Source organism: Bombina bombina, chromosome 10 (assembly GCF_027579735.1).
Source record: "Bombina bombina isolate aBomBom1 chromosome 10, aBomBom1.pri, whole genome shotgun sequence".
Classification (NCBI taxonomy): domain Eukaryota; kingdom Metazoa; phylum Chordata; class Amphibia; order Anura; family Bombinatoridae; genus Bombina; species Bombina bombina.
The window spans coordinates 30,909,177-30,920,813 of NC_069508.1; positions in this window are offsets into that span (position 1 = coordinate 30,909,177).

Genomic DNA, 11,637 nt, shown 5'->3' on the forward strand with positions numbered 1-11,637 from the left:
GATGTTGTACTAACATTTTTGATAGAACGTTCTAAATAAATGTCACTATAATCTATCTGATACCTCCTTAGGTATAATAAAAACATTTACTGAAGTGACATAAAAATATAACTTTTATGATTAAGATAGAGCATACAATTTTAACAAAATAATTGCTTTAGAAAATTTACAAAGTATTAGGACTTAGCCCCCTGTCACAAAGTACTACAAATGAGGAAGACACACTCTATGATGAGATTCATTGGTTAGTGTGTTGTATGCATGTTGAGTAAGAACAGTATTGAAATATCAATAACTTGTTTTACATAAATGCATATTGTTATGGTTTATTTTAACACATAAATAATGATTCTAAATTAATGACTGAATGTTGAACTTGATATAGCAAGTTTTACTGGAAAATCATTGTATTTTTTTAGGCTTTTTATCCATTTACTATAAGATAACATATTTTGTTACATTATAATAATCACTTTAATTTTCCTCTATTTTCTATTTAACTCTTTAATTCTGTTTAAATAAGGTTGCATTTTATACCTGTTATGTGATATGAATGTGAAATTTAAGATATAGGGACCTTAGCTAGACCGGATGCTTGGAAGTGAGAGGCTTCCATTGAGCACATTGATGGTCAAGTTGTATAGCAAGGACATTCCCTTTATCCCTATACCTTTAGATCCTCACGCCTCCCTAACAGGCCAGGTTTTCAGGATTACTTTGGGTGAGAGCAGGTTAATAACCATGTTTAATAATCAGCTGATTATTTCACCTGTGTTCTTAGATGATTCTGCCTTAATATGGGCTAGATTACAAGTGGAACTCTTTTTACCGCCCCTGCTTAAGCGTTAACTGCAATAGAAGTAAGCTTTTTGCGTGCATTGGGTTGCGCTAGTAATATTTATTGAAAGTAAACTGTTTACGCTCATGCACTAACCCGATGAACGTAAAAAGCTGAACTTAGATGTCAAAGGAGAAAAAAATGTGGAAAAAAACACCCTACTCGAGCGCAAACACAATAGCATATTCTCAACTGCGCTAACTCGACATGATAATATAAATGTTACACATTCCAATGTTCTGCACATAGAAGAATATATTCTATTTATTCATAAATACATATATATACATTTATAATGTTTTTTTTTGGCAACATATATATTTATACCTATATATACACAGATGATTATATATAGCTAAAGATATCCTATACCACCATAACTCCCCATCGCAAACTACCCCACACTTCTTAAAGGGATAGTCTACTCCAGATTTTTTTATTGTTTAAAAAGATAAAAAGATAGATAATCCCTTTATTACTCATTCCCTAGTTTTGCATAATCAACAATGTTACATTAATATATTTTTAACTCTGTGATCACCTTGTATCTAAGCCTCTGCAGACTGCGCCCTTATTGTAGTTTTTTGACAGACTTGCATTTTAGCAAATCTAGTTTAATTTTGACTAGACTGTCACTTTAACCCCTATACTGCCATAGTCCCCATTGCAATCAACCTTAACCTATTAACCCCTAAACAGTCATGACCCGCGACGCAAACACCGCCTAATCTATTAACCCATAAACCGCTGTAAACCCCTAGTGCAAACTAGCCCTACACTACTTAACAACCTAACAGCTAACCCCTAAGACTCCTAACCTAGCACCCCCTAAATTACACAAAATAACAAACACTAAAATTGCACAAAATAAAAATCACATTACCAAAAAAACAAAAAACAAAGAACTATCTAAAAATAAAACAGTTATGCCTATCATAAAACTAAAGTAACCCCCACCCCCTAAATGAAAAGCCTACCTTAAAAAACTGCTCTAACAATTGCCTTGATAAGGGTATTTGGTAGGGCAGTGCAATAAAGTGAATATAGCTCTTTTACCCATAAAATTAAAAAAACTATCCTAAAAAATAATCCCATCCCCCAAAAAAATCCTAACTCTAAACCCAATTTCTACTCACCCAACTTGACTCTTACGTGATCAGTTCTGGCAGTGCTCCTTATCTTTCCTCTTGGCAGCGGTCCTCCAGGGCGGTCCTCTTTATTTTCATGGCGGTGGTCCTCTGTTTCCATCTCCTGCCTTCTTCCATCTTCTGTCTTACATCCGATACTTCATGCGGTCACCACCACAAACTGAAGCTTGAATGCAAAATGTCCCCTAATATAGGGTTGGCCTTGCATTTCTATTGGCTGATTTTTTAATTCTTAGTCGAATCAACCAACCAACAGAAAAAGCTTTCATTCTATTGGTTTATTGGACTATACAGGAAATTGCATATCAAAACATTCTATATTCATTTATCAACATAGTTCCTATAGTTAGGTTACACAGACATTATTTAAAGTGTTCATACCTAGAAACGTGTTTAGTTTCAGTGAGAGCACTGTCTGTGCTGTGTAGGAACAATTCAAATACACTACTGAAAGTGACGACAAATGGCGATGTTGGCAGACTTTTGCAGAAGTCGCGATTTTTATTATTTCCTATGCGAGACACATCACCACTCGTCAGCACTTTGCAGGTCCACCCCCTTTTTTAGGATATATCAACAACTTTGAATACCGGGGGTCCTCAGTCAGCCAAGAGACAAAAATGTGCAGGCAAAAATCACCAGCTAGTTCCTACTAGTCTAGGATATGAACATATTCTTTTTCAATAACTTGTTATTGTTTAAAAAGATAAATAACGCCTTAACTACCCATTACTCAGCTTTGCACAACCAACATTGTTATATTTATATACTTTATAACATTTAAACCTGAAATTTCTCTCTGTTTCTAAGCCACTACAGACAGCCTCTTATCACATGCTTTTTTATTAGCTTATCACAACAAGAGACTGCTAATCCATGTGAGCCATATAAATAACATTGTGCTTATGCCCATTGAGTTGTGCAGGACACAGCACTCATTGGCTAAAATGCAAGTCAATATATAATAAATAAATGCCATGTGATAAGGGGGCTTGTCAGAAGATTCTTAGATACAAGGTAATCACAGAGGTAAAAAGTATATGAATATAATATAATGAGTAATAAAGGGATTATCTATCTTTTTAAAGAATACAATTTTTGGAGAAGACTGTCTTAAAACTGCATGCTCTATCTGAATCATGCAAGTTTAATTTTGTCTTTCCGATCCATTTAATAATACCATTGTTCTAATGATACTGCTCATTGAAATGAGATTCTCAAAGACTTACTATCAAGTGTCTATGACATTTGTGTGGCTACGTTACAAAGCTAAAAATACAGATCATGTATCTTCATTTCCGTTATGCAACACTGTAACCAAAAAGGTATCACATTGGGAGTGTTGAAAAGAGAGTTAAAGGGATAGAAAAGTCAAAATTAAACTTGCATGATTCAGAAAGAGCAGGTCATTTTGAGACACTTTTAAATTCACTTCCATTTTCAAATGTGCTTTGTTCTCCTGGTATCCCTTGTTGAAAAGGAATATGCACATATCCTACACTAGTGGGAGCTAGCTGCTAATTGGTGCCTGCACACATTTGTCTTTTGTGATTGGCTGACTAGATGTGTTCAGCTACCTGCCAGTAATGCAGTGCTGCTCCTTCAGCAAAGGATAACAAGAAAATGAAGCAAATTTGATAATAAAAGTAAATTGGAAAGTTGTTTGAAATTGCATGTTCTATCCAAATCATGAAAGAATCATTTGGATTTAGTATCCCTTTAAACAATCCAGGGATGCCCATTTCAAAAAGCAAATGCTGAAAAGTTTTCAAATTAAAATTCATGTCTATTCAACAGGTGCACCAAATTTGTATGTTAATTGTGAAGCACATTTATGAGTCAATAACCCCTGAATTTTCTTATATTTCTCTCTTTAAATGTTTATGTGCAATAGTCAAGTGTTTTCTTAATTCTGAATGCTTTGTGCTATGTCTTCTAAAATGAAAATAATTCCCACTTCTGGATCATAAAGTTAATGCGTCACATTTGGAAATGTGGCTACATATACTGAGAAAAATAAGGTAAAATAAAGAAGAAAATACATTTCACAGATATTTGTATACTATATAAACGCTGTGGGCTAGAATACGAGTGGAGCGGTATTTTGCTCTCCCTTTCGTGCATTAACTTCACTAAGGGGAGGCTTTTTTTGCGCATCAGGTTGCACTCGTATTATGATTTGAAAGTAAATAGTTAGCATGCGAGTGAAAATCTGACGCACATAAGAAGTGGAACTTCAAATATTGCATCAAGTTCACGTATTCTCTCAATGGGGTAAATTTATCATGGTGCGGACAGACATGATCTGCTATAGCGAATCAGGTCCGCCGCACATCGATAAATGCCAACAGCATGATGGTATGAATAGGGATTGGGATCTTTCCATATTTTTAGAATGCTTCTTCGTATAAACAGCTACAACTTTTTTTGTACGCCTCTCTATACCTCTTGAAATACACATTATAACAAAAAAATACACTTCTAAAGCTTTTAAATAAATTAAATAAGGAAAAACCTAAAAAAGGACTTTATCAAAAAAGAATACTTGCAACAATAAATCATCATAATATAATTAATATGATGATTTATTGTTGCAAGTATTCTTTTTTTGATAAAGTCCTTTTTTAGGTTTTTCCTTATTTAATTTATTTAAAAGCTTTAGAAGTGTATTTTTTTGTTATAATGTGTATTTCAAGAGATATGTATATATGCTTCTGTTTCATGTTAAAGGGACAGTCTAGGCCAAAATAAACTTTGATTTAGATAGAGCATGTAATTTTAAACAATTTTCCAATTTACTTTTATCACCAATTTTGCTTTGTTCTCTTGGTATTCTTAGTTGAAAGCTTAACCTAGGAGGTTCATATGCTAATTTCTTAGACCTTGAAGGCCACCTCTTTTTAGAATGCATTTTAATCCAAGTTGTTTTTTATTGGTATAGTTTCAAAAATACAAAATCCGGTCGGTAATACAAAACACAATTGACATCGACATAGTAAACCAATCAATCTGTCTAGCAAAAGCAACAGTCTCATAGAGCATGTAGTTAAGCAGTTGGAAGTACAAAAACATAAACAAGAAACAATGGCCTACCAGCCCGTATTAAGGTTTTAATCCAACGTTACATAAGGAATATCTGAAAAAATTGTACCAGCAAATGATGAAAACTCTCTATCTGTGCAGATAAGCATGGGTGGATAAGGGGTCACATTATTGAATGGATGGCTCAGGAGCATTTTCTGAGTCCATATATTGTGTCCACATATTTTGTGCATTAATATAAAGGTCCCTGGAGTCTAATCTAAAAGCTTTATATTCCTCTAGTTCTATAAGGTCGCTAACTTTGTTTCTCCACATTGTGATATTGGGAGGGACTTGGGATTTCCAGTTCTTTGTGATAAGTGCTTTAGCACCATTTGTGAATATGCGAAGCAAAATGTTATGGGCCTTAGAAGGGAGTTTAATGTGTTTGTTAAGAAGAAATATTAGAGGGTCAAAGGGTAGTATGAACTGGAAAATCTTCTCAATCTCACCGAGAAGGGTTCTCCAAAACCAGTTGATGCTGTTGCACCACCACCACATGTGGCCCATACCACTTCCAGTATGTCCACAGCGCCAGCATCTATTCCCGGTTGTAGGATATAATTTGTATAATCGTCTAGGGGTAAAATACCAGTTATGGAGGATTTTATAGTTCATCTCTAGTAGGGCTGCCGATGAAGAGGATGACATAGTGTTTATAAATATAGAGGATGCTACTTGGGGAAGAATAATAACTCCCAATTTCCTTTCCCAAGATTCAATAGCACCAGGTAGGTACCCAGGAGAAGGTTGAGTTAAAATAGAATTCATTTTAGATAAAGTGTGCCGTAAAGGGGTAGGGGAGGTTATCAAAGTCTCTAGTTTAGTCATGGGTCTAAGCATGTTATTTCGGGATTTATGGGTTGTAATGTAGTTGTGAAGTCTTCTATAATTAAACCAGTTGCAGGCCCAAACGAAGTTCCGCTCCTGGAGTGTAATATGTGGAAGTATGTGTTTGTTCTCTGAGAGGTGGTGTATCGCAACGTCTGAGTGTGGGTTAGGGTCGGAGGAATAAGTCCCCAGGTCAGCCAAAGAAAAGTCAGAATTATATATCAGGGAAGTGAGTGGGGAGGGGTTGGATGAAAGGTATGGGTTCGTTCTATTCGCTTTCCCCCACTGCAATAGGGTCTCTTTGGTTATCGGATTGTCTATGGTGTGGATTATGCTTTCAAAACGGGGGAGCAGCAGACGGAGCGGAGATTCAGGTCTTTATATGAATATTCTTCCAGGTGAATCCACCGTTTCTGAGACCCATGTATCCTCCAGTCGAGGATCCTTTGGATATAAATGGCAGTCCTATATAGTTCTAAATTGGGGACCCCTAGGCCACTATGTATTCGGGGAGATATCATTATCTTATTATTAATTCTGGAGTGTCTGCCTCCCCAAATGAAGGAGTTGAACAACCGTTGAATATTCGTGAGGTATCGGGGTGGGAGGGGGATAGGAAGAGCTTGTAATACATACAAAAGTCTGGGGAAAGCTGTCATTTTTATCAAATTAATTCTGCCCATCCAAGACAGACGTCTAGAGTGCCATGAAGAAAGTTCATGCTCCAAGGATACCCTAAGGGGGATATAGTTGTAGTGATAAGTTGAATCTAGGTCCTCAGTGAGATTAATACCTAAATATCACAGTGAAGTTTTGCACCGACGGAAGGGACAGATGAGTTCAATTTGTTGGGCAAGAGTGTCTGGCATCGAAATCCCCAGATACTCGGATTTAGACTGGTTAATGGTAAAGTTGGTTAATTTATTAAAAAGCAACAATTCATCCAAGAGTATGGGTATTGACCTATCTGGGGATGTGAGGGAAAACAGCACGTCGTCCGCGAAAAGGGATAATTTATAAGTCTCTCCCCCAACTGATACACCCCTAATGCCTGGGTTCTGTCTGATTCTGGTGGCAAAAGTCTCCAAAAGACATATAAATAGTAAAGGAGACAGAGGACACCCCTGTCTGGTGCCGTTTGTTATTGGGAAGGGGCAGGACAGGATGCCATTCAGGGTGATTCGGGCACTAGGGTTATTATATAGAGCAAAAATTCTGTGGAGCATAAGCTCTCCTAGGCCCATGGTTTGCAGTGTAGCCCTAAGGAAGGACCATCTAACTCGATCAAAGGCCTTCTCCGCATCGGTTGATAACCAGACTGCGGGAAGGCCCTGTTTTTTGGAGTGCAAAAGTAGGTGGAGATTTTGGACTGTATTGTCCCTAGCTTCCCTGAGTGGAACAAATCCAACTTGGTCTTGATGAATGAGCTGTGGGAGATATTGGTTTAGTCTAATAGCTAACATTTTAGCGAATATTTTTATATCTGCGTTTAGCAAAGAAATAGGCCTATAGTTAGGGATAAGATCGAGGGGTTTGTTTGGTTTCAGTATTACTGAAATATGAGCTTGGAGGGAGTGGGGGGTGAAATGAATTGTCGTTATCTATGTCAGAAAAATGCGTTAGGAGGTGGGGGGCAAGAATGTCTATAAATTTAGAATAATATGAATGGTCAAAACAGTCTGGACCTGGGGCTTTGCCGGGCGGGAAGGAGAGAATAGCCTTTCGGAGCTCCTTTAAGGTGAAAGGGGATTCCAAGTCTGATTTTTGGTCTTCTGTCAGGGAGGGGAGATGTAGCGAGGAAAGGTAATCAGTAATGTCTGTGTGTGAAGGTGGGGTGTTCTTCCTGTCTAAATTATAAAGGTCCTCGTAGTAGGATTTGAATTTATCTGCTATGTCGGAAGAAGTGGACCATGTTTTACCTTTATTATCTTTTATATTCATAATATATCCTTTAGAGGACTTATTTCTTAATAAACGTGCCAAAAGCTTGCCCTGTCTATTCCCTCCCTCGTAAAATCTCCTTCTAAGGAAAAGGGCTCTACGCTTGGCCTCTAAACCTAAAAGAAGGGCCAGCTGTCTCTGCTTATGTGTTATATGTTCGAGCAGCGATTGGGCCTTCGGGTGTCTTTTATGGGTGTCTTGTAGTTTGTCTAGCTCTTCTAATAAATTACTAAGTGCCAGGGAGTTTTGTTTGGTTATTTTCGCTTTGAGTGCAATTAATTCCCCTCTGATAACGCACTTATGTGCTTCCCATATATGGTGGGGGGTGACATCTGGTGTAGCATTTAACTGAAAATAAGATTCAATTTTCTCTTGGATGTGTAGTTTGGTGATTGGATCGGTCAATAATGATTCATCCAGTCTCCAAGTGCGTTCTGGTCTCTGTGAAGTGGGCCAAGTTAAAGAGCAACTAACCATGATTGGACCAGGTTATGGGAAGGATATTAGTGCACTGGACTAGGGCTAAGCTAGTGACATCAATCATGAAATTATCGATGCAGGAATAAATTTGATGGGGGTGGGAGAAAAACGTATAATCTTTGACATTTGGATGGTGGATTCTCCAGGCGTCATGGACATTTAGTTTTGAAATATGGGATTTAATTAGTTTTAACGTCTTTTGGGGTATGGATGATGTTCCTGAGGAGCAGTCTAAATCGGGGTTTAAAGCTAAATTAAAATCTCCTCCTATAATCAGGCAACCCTTGGACATTTCAGAAATTATGTTAGAGGATCTAAGAAAAAACGGGGCATCTCCAGAATTTGGGGCATAAACATTGGCAATAGTGATAACTTTGTTGAAAGTCGGCCAGTGATCACAACTAGTCTTCCTTCTTTATCTCTAAAAATATTAGTGAGATGGAAAGGAATCTGTTTACGTATCAGAATTCCTACTTCGTTATGTTTTGTAGAATGTGATGACAGGAAGACCTGACCAAATTTCCTAAGGGACTGCATGGGTTCTTTGCCCTTCCTAAAATGGGTCTCTTGTAAGAGAATAATATCGCTTTTAAGTCTATGGTAATCTCTCAAAGCTTGGGACCTCTTCTGGGGATGTTTAGCCCTTTAACATTATGGGACAGTAAATTAATAGCCCTAGGTTGTACTGCCATAACTGGTATTTTTGGTGGCAACTAAATTTAAATAGGGCGCTGGAAGCTGTGGGGAGTAATAGAGGGAGATTACTGATAATTTTTGTATTAGGTAAACGTGTGTATTAATACGGGAGGTACATAGATCCCTGTTTGCTATCTGCGAGAGCATATATTGAACAGAAGGAGAGAATTCTTGAGAATAAACATATTGATATATGAATGAGCATGACAAAAAAACAATTGTGAGTGAAATTCGACTGACATTTGGTACATACAAACGTTCAGAAACTGTTACTACATTTCTAGTGTAAACGGATTGCATAGATATGAGCATATTAAAAAACAAACATAAGTAAATACTTAAACTTTTATAATAACAAATGGTGGTCGTGGAATTCTGACAAGACACCATTCAAGGGGGTGGAATGATGTCGGGGAACCTTTATGGCATTCACAAGATAAATGTCCGGGAACTTGACATTTGAATAAAAGTATAGTTGAACCCAAGTGAACATATAAAACACATTAAACTGGCATGGAAATAAACAAGAGTCTGAAATGCTCATACAATACCCATGGAGCAGCAAGGCTGAGGGCAGTTCACAGGAGCTTGGGATTGAAATAGCAGCTGCATGTATCTAAGCAAGAGTCTGTCAGCACATTTTCCTAAAAGAGAAAAGGGTGAGGTAGCATTGCTAGAATTATTAGGGATCTTCACCTGGTGGAGGAAGGCCTATCTTGTGCCTCTTGGGGGCCACCCTAGACCAAGGTATTCTTTGATCTCTTGAAGTTCCCTCCTCCGGGTGGTTCATCGGAGGTGGGGGGGTCTATGACCTTTTCGGGTGGCGGCTCAAAAGAGAGGTTAAGTTTCTTTGAAATGTGGTCTAGGTCTGAAAAACCTTTATATATCACTTGGCCTCCGTTGTGCGATATTATAAGGCTAAATGGGAAGCCCCAGCGGTATCGCATGTTGTTTTCTTGAAGGACCTTAGTTATAAAACGGACCTCTCTCCTGCGCTGGATTGTTTGAGGGCAAAGATCTTGATATATCTGTAAATTGTGGTTGGGAAATTGGATTACCCTTCTGGTTCTAGCCGACTGCCACATCTCTTCTTTTACGGTGTATTTCAGAAATTTGAGAACTACGTCTCTCGGGGGAGCAGGAGGTCTGCTGGGAGGCCTAAGGGCCCTATGTATTCTTTCAAGGTCTTCTGGTAGTAGACTGGGAGATTGAGGAAGAAGAAAGTGAAAGAGTTCTGTGACATATGCTCTAAGTTGTTCTTGAGAGACCTCCTCTGGGATCCCTCGTATCCGCAAATTGTTCCTCCGCCCTCGATTTTCAAGGTCCTCTATTTTATCAGATAGGTTTTGGAGCATTGAGTTGTGTATAGACAATTGGTTGGAGTTTGTGCTGACCATGTTATTAAGGTGGTCTTGGCCCTCCTCTAGGAATTCCATTCTAGAGCCCAATTCATTAAGGTCCTTCTTTAAATCTTTAATCTCCTCTTTAATAAACTTTTTTAGCGATTCTATATCTGATTTAGACGGGAGGCCAGCAATCTGGGATTGGATAGACTGTAGAGGATCCTGAACTAAAACAGGAGCTGGAATGGTGGGAGCTGATTCCTGAGAGTGCATGGCATCTGGGATTGATGAATTGTGTGGTTGGAAGAAGGATGAAACTGATGGCCCCAGTTGTTTGTTTTGCTTTTCCAGCTTATTGCCTTTTTTGCTGGCCATGTTATAATTGAGGGTGGCCCTGTTGCAGGATGATGCAGTGAGGGGGATCGTATGCCAAGAGAATGAAGGCAGGAAAAGTGTAAAGAAGCAGTTGGTAATGGTATTCTATTAATCAGTAAATGAGGGGTTAATGTAATCTCCCCCTGCCACACATTGCGTAGAACCCTGTCGTGGAAGACAGTTATATTGAGGCCAAAAAGCAGGCCCTTAGGCCAGAGATCGCTAAATTGTAAGTCTCAGGTTAGACCGTTACCATAGAAGGCCCCAGTGAAAGCTCCGGTGTGAGTTATTTAAGTTCAATGTCCTTATCACATGTGGGCCACTATCATCTCTATATGTTGTTTGTGGGATCCCTGCAAGCCTCTGAGGTAGGCATAAGTGTTGTGTAAGCCAGTATATTACCTGCCTTCCCACGTGTCAGCACGGGTGAGTCTGAAACCTCCGCTCAGCTCTCCGTATCTCAACTCCCGTTACCGGTCCTCCGCGAGAGTTGGAGTTCAGTCGCCCGCGATAAGCAAGGTGAGCAGGATGATTGTCTCTGTAGGGAGAGGCGGCGGGTTCGGGCAGTATTGTTTCAGTTGGGGTAGCGCTTCTTATATTGTGTGCGGCAAGATGGCGGCCGCAACCTCTGCTCCCACGATCTTCTGTTCAGGGCTAAGGTCCAAAATTGGGTGCAGTTCTAAGGCCAGTTAGTTAGAGGATAATAGTACTTAAGGCTATGGCCAGACTGATTAGAAAATGTCAGTTTGTATGCCAGAAAAGGCCCGACAGCTCCGGAGCTTAATCACACTGCTTCCATGCTCCAGCACGGCGTAGCTCCGCCCCCTTTGCAGAATGCATTTTAACAGTTTTTCACCACTAGAGGGTGTTAGTTCATGTATTTCATATAGATAACACTGTGCTC